General features: G+C 45.4%; 1 protein-coding gene across 1 annotated transcript in view; it reads right to left on the reverse strand.

Annotated features, from left to right (window-relative positions):
• STAT4 (signal transducer and activator of transcription 4) overlaps positions 1-9,798 on the reverse strand; it is an 836,765-nt gene extending 826,967 nt beyond the window's left edge. The window contains exon 1 of the mRNA XM_086955386.1: positions 9,675-9,798. The gene's annotated coding sequence lies outside the window, so the exon portion shown is untranslated. The remainder of the gene's footprint in view (positions 1-9,674) is intronic.
• Between the last annotated feature and the right edge of the window lie 1,939 nt (positions 9,799-11,737).

An 11,737-nucleotide genomic window follows, 5' to 3' on the forward strand; every position in this document is an offset into this window, starting at 1 on the left:
GGCACGTGTGGTAAAGTAACCTTCAATATTACCCATCTGCCACATGGGTCTTCCATATGCTGTAGAATCCGGGCATTAGCTTGATTTTTAAAGAGAATCAAGACCTCCTCTAATATTAGCTGTCTGATTAGTACAAATAAAGGAGTCAACCCATTTTTGACTTTTGAGAATTTCTTTGGTCTCTTCCTTAAGAAGATGTGTTGCCTGGATGACAATGACCTGCGCTGGAGAGTCTCTTAAATATTGCAAAATTCTGGCTCTTCTAGGCCTTGCGCGCAGACCATTGACATTCCAGGACAATATCTGGAGTAATTTAATGGTGGCTTAAGTCTGAAGCTCCGAGCCTGTTCTAAGCCAGGGAACAACCAACGCCTAACCCCTCAAAATCCCCCTGCAGCTATCTGGGTTAGATCTGATATGTTTGTGGCAAATGAGTAATTTTTATATTTTATACCCCCGTGCACTCCGACCCCCCACTCACTCCTCTCACCGCCCTTAGAGAACTCTTCCCCATTTGTCTGGACCGGTGTTGTCAGGTGTTGCCCTGTCCATCCCATTCTAACCGTGTGTAGTGTTCAAGCAAAACAGAATTTAACCTCCTACCAGAGAATAGGTAACTTCTAAAAAGAATCTGGTGAATATGTGAACCAATCAAATTTCGAGTCCTCCTTTCCTTTCTTCTTGCTTCACATTTCAAATTATGCAAGATCAAAGGAAAAAGGAATCTAGTAGTAAGAAGACACGCCCCCCCTCAATCTAACCTGAAACAAAAGAAGAGAGAGCTACTCTTAGGGGACCTTCTTTCTGGTGGTGTCCGATGGTGTTAAGCAACTTGTCCTCCTCCTGAACTGATCTTATATTATGCATTTTATTGTTATGCATAACTTTCAGGAAGGTAGGGAATTTCAGCTATGCCTCTGCGCAAACTTTCTTGAAATTGCCCATCTTCCTACCTAGTTCCCACTGTCTTTCGAGGGTTACTCTGGCAAGATCTGAATGGATTTTGAAGGAGAAATCTCTGACCCTTAAAGTTGTAACCTTTAAAGCCAAGTTGAGGATTTTCTCCTTCAATGAGTAAGTAAGAAAATTAATAAGGATTTTTCTTGGCTTTGTTCGGTTTGGGTTCCTTCGGAATGGGCCTCTATGGCCTCGCTGTATGTCGTTACCTAGCTACAATGCTTCTTAAAGCAGTGTAATGATATAGACTTTAAGATCAGACCCTTTGCCCCCTTCCGGAATGTTCATAAGACGGAGATTATTTCTGCGGGAGTTGTTCTCCAACGCCTCCATTCTGTAATGGACAGCGACTTCCTCCCTTATAAGTGTCCTGATCTGAGCCTCTGCCACCCCAAAATTGTTTTTTAGTTCTTCATCCGATTTCTCTAGGGACTCCGTCCTGGTGTTTAGGAGGTCCACCTTCCTCTCTAGAGACTCACAACACTCCCTGATCTCGCCTTACCCTCAGTGGGTTACATTTATTCCTCCCAAGCTTTATGCTCCTACCTTTGACCTGGTAGGTTTGGAATGCTGTGCAGTTTATGGAAGTTGCTTCATTTATTGAGCCTTCACAAATATGATTTTTATTCTGCTCCTCAAATAGTTGTTTATTCGCCTTTCCATTACCTTTAGCCCTCACCAGACCGAAGGAATCGCTTTGTGTCTTACTTTTCTTATTTCTCCCCTTATAACCACCTCTGGGGAACCAAAAACCTCTAGCAAGTAACTGCTGTTCCATAAATTGGGGAAACAGGCGTTAAGAGCACTAAATGCTAGAAGGGCTGAAACTACAGGTTGCAGGAAGTGGGAGCCACATCAACTTGCAGGGTAATATTGCGATGTTTGAGAGAACTACCTCCTGGGAAGCCATCACCTTCCTGCACACTTGTGAGGCACTGGTACATTCCCAGAGAAGGATAACCTTGGCTTGGGCTATGCGTGAATAGTGCTATGCTCAAGTTCAGACCTAAGAGGTTTTGGGTTTATCAGACATGAGCTGATCCAAAGGAAGGTGAGGCTTTTTTGATGCTGATGATGTCCACTTGTTTCAGGTTGTAAGGGACCTGATCCTCTTGGACATGCAAGGGAGACTGGAAGGAGCCGGTTGCAAGTGAGTTAAGTGCTGTTTGGTGGTGGGGGGCTCAGTAGGCGACGGGTGAAGCCTCCAGAGCTGTGGCGGAGTTACAGGGCGAACTGGAAGCAGGCTGGGTACAGAAGGATACCTCTGCAAGAGCATAATAAGGGTGCCAGAATCAAATCCCAGGAGCCTCAGTGGAGGGTCCTGGAACAATGACGTTGGCGCCTCGTTAGTCCTCCAGGTAGTTGTGGCAATGAACAACCGGGGGCTTGCCTTGCTACGCTTCGCCCTGAAAGGGGCGCGAGTAATAAGGGACCAATGTGTCACGTGATCCAGTAAGGGGATCACACCTATAACGGTAGTGCTGATTGGGTTTTCCACAGTTGTGTGATCCAGTAAGGGGATCACCCCTATAAGGGTAGCACTGAATGGGTTTTCCACAGTGCTTGGCTCATCAGGCGGGCAGGGTAGCATAGGTTAGTATGGCTACCTGCCCTTGGATCGCCCGTAAGATAACCCACCATAATTTGCATACTGTTGTATGTAATAAACCTGCAGCCATAATTTTCTCCAAACAAAAGTTGTGTGGTGTATTTATTTATGCATGCCTTTTCTTATTGTCTTACTTTGGTGCGGGTGGGGATCCTCATGCGCCGATAATGGAACTATGCGGTTGCCCACGGCTCCCACAGGGGGCCACCTCAGAGGGCGGCCACCATTAGTTTCTTTTAGGCGCCTCCCCACCCAAGTATGGGACTCGAGAGAAGTCCCCTTACAGGGCATGCTGGACACGTCATGTCCGGAGCGCCCAAGATGGGGAGGGGTATTTACCTCTCTCCCCACCATTGCTGGGCCTCTTTGCTGCCCCGCGTGCTGTCTCCCACTTTACTGCGTACCCGGCTTGGGGCAGGCATAGGGTGGTTTGAGGACATAATAATGTTTTTCTTTGTGTTGCAGGTGGAGTTACAGGGCGATCTGGAAGCAGGCTGGGTACAGAAGGATACCTCTGCAAGAGCACAATAAGGGTGCCAGAGCCAAATCCCAGGAGCCTCAGGGGAGGGTCCTGGAACAATGACATCGGCGCCCCGTTAGTCCTTCGGGCGGTTGTGGGCCTGAACAACCGGGGACTTGCCTTGCTACGCTCCGCCCTGAAAGGAGCGCGAGTAATAAGAGACCAATGTGTCACGTGATCCAGTAAGGGGATCACAGCTATAACGGTAGCGCTGATTGGGTTTTCCACAGTCGCATGATCCAGTAAGGGGATCACCCCTATAAGGGTAGTACTGATTGGGTTTTCCACAGTGCTTGGCTCATCAGGCGGGCAGGGTAGCATAGGTTAGTATGGCTACCTGCCCTTGGAACGCCCGTAAGGTAACCCACCATAATTTGCATACTGTTGTATGTAATAAACCTGCAGCCATAATTTTCTCCAAACAAAAGTTGTGTGGTGTATTTATTTATGCATGCCTTTTCTTATTGTCTTACTTTGGTGCGGGTGGGGATCCTCAGGTGCCGATAATGGAACTATGCTCTCACCTGTGGTAGTGTGCCAATCTGTGAATTTTGAACTCCCACAAGCTCTTGCACCTTCTGCAGTTGCTCCAATTCTACCTCTAAAAGTATCCTCCCAGCTGCCAAACATGCCGGAGGAGTCAAAATGGCAGGAAAAACTATGTCCTTGGACACTGGATTAGGCACTTCCTCAAGCCGGTTAATCACGTGGAAAAACTGGCTGATGCTGCTGTTGCCTCCGTTGACCTGGAGGAGCGGCTCCTCCTAAGCTCCAGGGCGGCATCGCTCCACCGCGGCAGCCAAGAAGAATAAAGAGCGCCGGGGGCCCCACACATATTCCCAGCTGACACAAAAAACAGCGCAGAGCCTCAAGAGACCTCAGAAAACACTCCGGTAGTTCAACAAACAAGAACGACCAGGTAGGGTGGCATAACGCTGTGAGACGGGAGAGAGGTGCTCCGGGTGCATGCGGCTGCTCATGTAGCAGACGCCATGTTCTTCCCCCCCCAAAAAAAAAAGGTTTATGTAAAGAATCTAAATATCAGTACTAGGTAGCAGAATAATTGAAAAAATCAAAAGTAGAAAACAAAAGAAAAATAACAAGAGCTTTATTCACAAAGCTACTATCAGTGATCAATGTTGGTTTACAGCTAAAAATGCCTCATTTACACATGCCACAATTTCAGAAAATAATTTTTTGCAGGGGTAAATTATATTTACTACTAGAGAGTTATCCACCACAAGTATGGAAAAATCTGCAATAGTAATTCCCAGAAAAGGTGTGGCACAAGGATGTTTCAAGTCCTGATATGCCTTCTACGTTTGTGACCATCAATAAACAGGTAAGTTTCCAACATTCACTAATTAAAATCAGACCCTTTCCCACCCTGGTGAAAGTAAAAACATATGCAGGATCACCTCCAGATTTTCTGGGGTAGTAGGTGAAACATTGTCTGAAATTCTACACTATGTACAGGCCCACAGGAAATGTCACATGAAAGTCAAGGTAGCATGGAAACCTTCAGCGGGTGCAGTTCTCCAGATATAGCACTAGGAACATTTGTGACCTCCTAAAAGTAGTATAGCGGCACCCATAAGTAAGCCTATTAATTCCGAAGGAGGCGATGACATAGGGTGACCAGACGTCCCGGTTTTCCCCGGATGGTCCCGGTTTATGGAGCAGTGTCCCAGGGTCCCAACGCTGTGCTACACATTAAAGAAATGTCCTGGTTTTTGCGTAGTGTCCGCGTTAAACAGATAAATGTTCCAGTCTTTAAATAGTGTCTTGGTGCACCTGCTTTACCTCTCTCAGCCTGAGACAGGTCTCTATTGGGCTCTCCATTTTTGCGCCAACAGAAAAAAAGCTTACTGATGCAGCAGTACCACACTTCACTGCTTTCAAAGAGACCCGTTATAGTTCTTTCACAGTCTCTTCTTTTCAGAACTGAGGCATTTTCAATGTTATGTACAGCGAAGCCAAAGTTGTTGCTTGTTTCTCTTATGTAGCTAACAACCATTGACAAAGCCAGTAGTCCAGGCTTGTTCTAGGTGTGATGTTACTCGTTATATTATTTATCTGGATATAATGACAGAAGCGGCACATTTTTCGGGCTGGACGCTATGCTAAGTACAGATTTTTTTAGTTTATGTGTTTTAAGCCACGTCCTTAATTACAACGCCCACGGCCATTGAGAGACTCCCCCCACCCATTTTTCCATCCCACTTAAAGCCATGGGTACTTCTGTCAGTCCCACTTCTATGTCTATGACACCTATCCCGGTTTTTTGTTTTGAGAATCTGTTCACCCCAGATAACAGTTACAGACCACATGGAAATTAGTAGTTTTTACTTTCACGCAGAGATTTTTGACGCTGAAAACAACTGAAATCTCAGTGTAAAAGCCTGTGGAAAATTAAACATTAATGGGGAAATAACGGCTGGAGGGTTCCCAGTCAAAAATAATGGGAGGGTCAGCTATATACATGATATACAGTGGAACCAACGGCAGTTGATGTCTAATAGTAAAATATCAGGAAAAAAGTATATCTCCTTGTATGCTGAGCCCAGGTAAGGCTGAGCCAAATGTAAACTTCATTACTTCATTTAGTACTTTATGTTTGGACGCCCTAGTTCAGCCTTAAAGAAGTGAGAATTGCATTCCTATCTCCTTCATCAGAGATCACTGTCATGTGATGAGCTGGAAAGTTTCTTGAAAGCATTACCTGAAGTAAACTCTTAAAAATCTGTCCTGTAAGGACAATTTTACTCAAGTTATTTGCATCAAACCATTATCATTCTTATTCATTCTAAACACTTAGGATTTTGGAGAATCCCTGATTTTACTTGCTGATGTCACACGAGTTCCATCAGTTTGTGTGTTATGAGCAGTCTCGCTGAGGGGTGGTTGAAAACGAGGAGCAACCTTACTGCCCTCTACCAACACCAAATGCTTGAATAGTGTGTACAGGAATCTGGGTTGCCTGTACATGTCCGATTATCATGAGTGTGCATGTTTTCCCGGTAGATTGCATACTGTCAGCAATCCAGTGGCGTCACTAGGGTTGGTGTCACCCGGTGCGGGTAACTCATGGTGTCACCCCCTCACGACTTATCGCATGGACCTCCTCCGATCCGAGTCCGCCAGTGGACACAGATGGCAAATTCCCAGAGTACTGACATGACCACCACAGCATTTTCATAAAAAGTTACGGCTGGCCAATCAGAACGTCAATTACAGCAGTACCATACCAGGTTTTGCAGTACCCCATTGAATGACTGGAAAAAATGCCCCCTCAGCAAGTAATTTTTAATTTTTAGTGCATAACGGTCCAGATATCACTACCTTTTCTGAAAAATGTACCCCTTCATAAGCACACCAAGGACTTGTTTCTACAAATATTTCTGTGGCTGGCAACTGTTTCGGGCCCCTACACGGCCTTAGACCTATCCTGGGGTTTTTTGATCCGGCCACACGCCAGCTGATCGTTCAGGCCACCATTCTGTCTCGCATAGACTACGATAACTCACTTTTGTTAGGGGCTATCAAGGCGGATGTGAACCGCTTGCACAGAGTCCAAAATGCTGCTGCACGGGTCTTGCTTAGGCTCCCTAGATCTTGCCCTACGTCGGACGCCATTAAGCGACTCCATTGGCTGCCCGTGCCGAGAAGGATTGAGTTTGAAGCGCTTTGCTTAGCTTTTAAAATATTTAAACTATCATCCCCTGAAATTTTATCTAAGCTACTGATCCCATATGTTCCCAACGGCCAAATACGTTCTGCGGAGCAGCTGTTGGCTGTGGCCCCTCGTGTAAAACGCGCTAGAGCTGGGGGGAGGTCTTTTGGCCTTTTGGCCGCTAAGCTGTGGAACTCTCTTCCTGCACAGATTCGCCGTCTGGATGGGCTTCTTCCCTTCCGTAGGGCCATCAAAACGTTTCTGTTCCTAATATGATAGTCTTGCTGCCGCTGCTTTTTGCCTCCAGCGCCAGGACGCCCCTTTGCTGGGGCAGCTGTGCGCTCTATAAAATTACTTAATAATAATAATAATAATAATAATAATAATAATAATAATAATAATACCACCATTTGATAGTGCCCCTCAAGTCTCCATAACCACTATCTCTTAGATTCATTTCGTTTTATAGCACGCACCACTCATGCCAGTTTAAGATGTCAAAATTTTTTACATCACACATGCATTGCACAGGGACAATCATCGCTGTGAAAATCAGTATATAGGAAATGTTACATAAGACAGAGACCTGCAAGGGGTAGGAGTCACATGTCATCTATACTGGTAGGCAGTATAGTTTAAGAGTCCTTGGACTGGAAAAGCACGAATTTCGAATTTAAAATTTAAAACCATTGTTAGGGGTTTTCATTAATAAAAAGTAGTGATTTTTACCCAAATGACACCCTTTTGCAATATTAGGACAAAGAAAGTCTGGGCAAAAATGATATTGCTTTAATATTTTCCTTGCAGTTTGCCTGCAGCTTGTGATGGCAGTTAATAGCTCACTGCTCTATATTAAGATTTTAACGTATAAACTGAAAGTAAGAAAAGGATCTCAGACCAAACTGGTAACCCATTGACCTATTTTTTTATTATATGCACTTTTGATGTTAATGGGATACGCACTTTGCAGCAGGCATGTTAAACCTCTGCCCTACGATCTGTCAATACTTTCAGTAGAAAAGGCTCCGGACTCTCTCCAGGAAGAACATTAATCACTGGAGTCGTCATTTTTATTGCAGGGACAAACTAAGTATGCGGCATCCGGTGCTTTTAAAGCGTTGAACATGGTGCCCCCACACCAAGTCAGCGCTGGAGCCAGGCAGCATAATTAACCAGTTTGGTGTCACCCCCATGATGGGGTGACACCCGGTGCGGTCCGCACCCCCCGCACCCCCCTAGTGACGCCACTGCAGCAATCTAAATGGGTGGTTCTCCGAAGAGCGGCTTTCACACATTGAAAATACATTGTGAAAACAAAATCCGGTACTAATCAACAACTCTAAAATTGGCCCCAAATAGATTAGGTGTGCAGCACCAGATTCAAAGGGGAGGCAAGCTATCCAAAGCTATGACTTAAGAAGACTTGTGGCTTATAGTAGTATACACAAGGAAGAAGACTAGGGTCCAATAACCATAGACGCCTCTCAGATACAACAATATATTATATAGGATGGAGTTAATAGCAGAAATCAGAACAGTGGATGAAATTGACAGTGAACTGCCCTATCAAGAGGAGTCTAAGAGAATCATTTTAACCTCGCCAGTCTGGCCTCCAAAATGCCATGAGGCAAAAGTCATACAACCACAACAGTTCTTAGCATTGATTTAGAACCATTCACATTTTTAGGTCTGGCGTTGGCTAAAACCTTTTGATTTTACTAAAATGATATGTATTATATACTTAATTATAGTGGCTTTCCGCCAGTCCTCTTCATTCATTGGTCTGTTATTGTGCCATTTACATTTTTCTTACACCCACTTCAACATACAGCATGGGACAACGGGCCAGTCCACTTCAGCCACTGGGTAACTTCAGAGACAATATTGTGCTCTTTAACCAAGAGAACATTAACACACAAAGTAGTTCCTACATGTGGCAGAGACAATTATAGCAATGTGTGCATTGACACCAAAAATATTGTTGCTTTTAGCCGTTTTTTGTTTCGAGTGATAAGGGCCCAGCAGCTTCCCTAACAACAAAGTTTTGCAAAAACCATGACAAAACAAACATCAGAATGACAAAAGGCTAGCAGCCAACGCTAGAAGAATTGGCTTTGCTAATGCTTGCTCATTTTTGCCAATTAGTTCACAAGGCTAAACCAGTTTCAGGAAATCATTTACTTGAATAGCTATGGCTCGCCTAATTTATCATAGGCCAGACTAAATGGCACTTCAGAGATTTTCTTTAGATGAAAAATGCTTCTAGATAAATGCATGTTTCGGATCCATCGGGTAGTGCTGACATGAAATAAAGAAATGGACAACTTCTAATATAGAAGGTGCTTTAAGAGACGATTGAAAAGAGAGGATATTGTGAACTGTGTTGATTTTACTTTACTGTGTTTTGGGACCATTGCTTAAGGAGAAAGACATGATAACTATGTCTGAGCAAACAGGATAACAGTCCTGATTGTTCGGGGTTTTAAGAAGCTCTATTTGATAACCAGGCCAGTTTGCACACTCTCTCAGCCAAAGCACATTATAGACCAGAGCACAATGGGTTAAACCCAGGAGTGAAAAATCAACCCATTCTCAGGGTCAAGTCACTTTCAAAGTGTCATGCACAGCCTTTGAGGGTGGCATGGGTTACCGCAGCATATTTCCGGGTCTAATCTGCAAGCAGATTTACAGCAGAACTAAACCACGTCTGAAATATCTGAATGAAACAATTAGCATGATAGAGCCGATAACGCAGCCAGAAGCGAAACGATTTGTAGCAAAAGAAATCAGGGCACAGCCTCGCAGACTGAAACGTTCCCTCTATCTCATTCCATCTATTTTGAGATGCTTGCCTTGTCGCGCTGCAACTGTAATGGTCTACGAATAACATACAACTTTAAAAGTAATAAACTTACTTGCTTTGCTGCACAAAATGTGTGTGCTGAAATCGCTGTTGGTAATCAGCTAAGATATAACTCTGCGTGCGCCCTGGCTTAATTCCCTCCACGGATCTGGTCAAATGCACAGTCATTAGCTCGGTGCATGTGTAGATGTTTACACCCACTCATTCCTTTCCTACACGTAGGCAAGAGGAAATACATACGATCCTCTCTCTACTGACATCACTGCAGCCTACAGACCTCGCACGCTCTGCGGCACCTGCTGGCCAGGTTCTCTTGTGTGGGAGAGGCTAATGTAAGTAAGCACTGACAATGCCAGCAGGTTTGTTTTTTGTGTGGTCCACGCAGACACAATATAACTATTATTGTGAGGACTGGCCATTAACCGTAATGAAGTGTGTAGTTACTAGAAGCACTTTGATAGAGGGTAGGTTACAAAGCGGACCCAGGCAGATCGAATTGCACTTTTACTTTTTTGATACACTCACTTGAAAATACCTAAACACACTATGGGAATGAGTCCTTAAAATGCAGCGGTCTTCACAAAGATAGTGTTTGTCTGGTTCTAACAAGTGTAATTAACCCATGCTGGGCCATATGTAGGTAAAAGGCGAATACCGATTTCTTAATACCGAATTTTACCGAATCGGTATTAAGAAATCGGAAAACGCGATGTAGGTAAAAAATCGGTAAAGTTTACTGATTCGTTAAGATTCGGTATTAAATACCGAATCCGAAAGATTCGGTAAAAAAATCAACAATCCAACAATGAAATACCAATTCGGTGTTACCGAATCCATTACCGAATCGGTAAAAACCGATTCGGTAATTCAAAAAATCGTACGTAGGAGAATCAGTCAATCCACAACAACCAATTACCTCACAAACAGGAAGTGGGCACACCCAGGAAGGTGTACAGGACCAGGAGCACACAGTGAGGCAGGCAGGCAGTCAGCCAGGAGAGCTGAGGAGGCAGCAGCAACACAGCCACACAGCCACGAAGCAAGACAGAACCCGAAAGCAGTGAAATGGCAAGCCAGGACAAGGAGAAGGAGGGAGGTGACAGAAAACGCAAACTGAAGTTCAGTGAGAAGGAGCTGGAGGTCCTCATCCAGGATGTCAGCCAAGAGCACCACAAGCTGTTTGGAGCCCAGTCCCACCAAGTGCCTGAGTCACAGAAGAAGCAAATCTGGAGTGGCATTCGTGACAAAATCAATGCCATAGGTGTCACCCAGCGCACCATAGAGGACATCAGGAAGAGGTGGTACGACCTCAGGAAAGCTGCAAAGCAGAGGATGGCAGAGAGATACCGGCAGGCTGGCCTTACAGGTGGAGGCAAAAGCTGAGCCCCAGCACCAACACCACTTGAACTGATGGAGTCCACCATACAGCCGGAGAGTGTGAGCGGCGTGGGAGACGCAGACAGCTCCGCCCGAGCAGCAAGAAAACAAGGTAAGAAGCATGCCCAACATGCTGTGCTACCCCCTCCCCAACCCCAATCCCCATAGTGGCAAAGGGACACCTACTCCACCCCATGTCTTACTGGTAACCTACAATGCATGATGGGTGATGTAGTGAAAGGGAACACATGGCTGGGTCAGTCAGGCTATCAAGTACAATACCATGTGAAAGGAATTGGCTACGTCAGGACAACCACTGTGCACAATAGACATGTTGTTTAATGCAAGACCATTGCTAACTGAGCATTGAGTACATGTACATTTGTGTCATTACAGGCGAGTCATCTCGCAGTGCAGCAGAGGCCAGCAGAGGCAAGTCAGCCAGTCCAGAGGGGAGCCAACATGAAGATGACAGCATGTCCTCAGGGACCACAAGCAGGGCGCCATCACAGCCACCCATTCCTCCAGCACAGCCATCACCACCGCGCCAGAGAGGACCGCAGTCCCCACTCACACACTCCCCAGAGCCACGATCACCAACACCACCACCACCACAGTCAGGCAGGAGGCATGCCGTGGCCAGCCTCCAGCAGATGGAGGGGTCGGAGGAGGAGGGCAGAATCGGCAAACAAAGTCCCATTGCTGATCGATACCACAGGGAGAGGGGTGGTGCTGCAT

Source organism: Lissotriton vulgaris, chromosome 2_1 (assembly GCF_964263255.1).
Source record: "Lissotriton vulgaris chromosome 2_1, aLisVul1.2, whole genome shotgun sequence".
Taxonomy (NCBI): Eukaryota; Metazoa; Chordata; class Amphibia; order Caudata; family Salamandridae; genus Lissotriton; species Lissotriton vulgaris.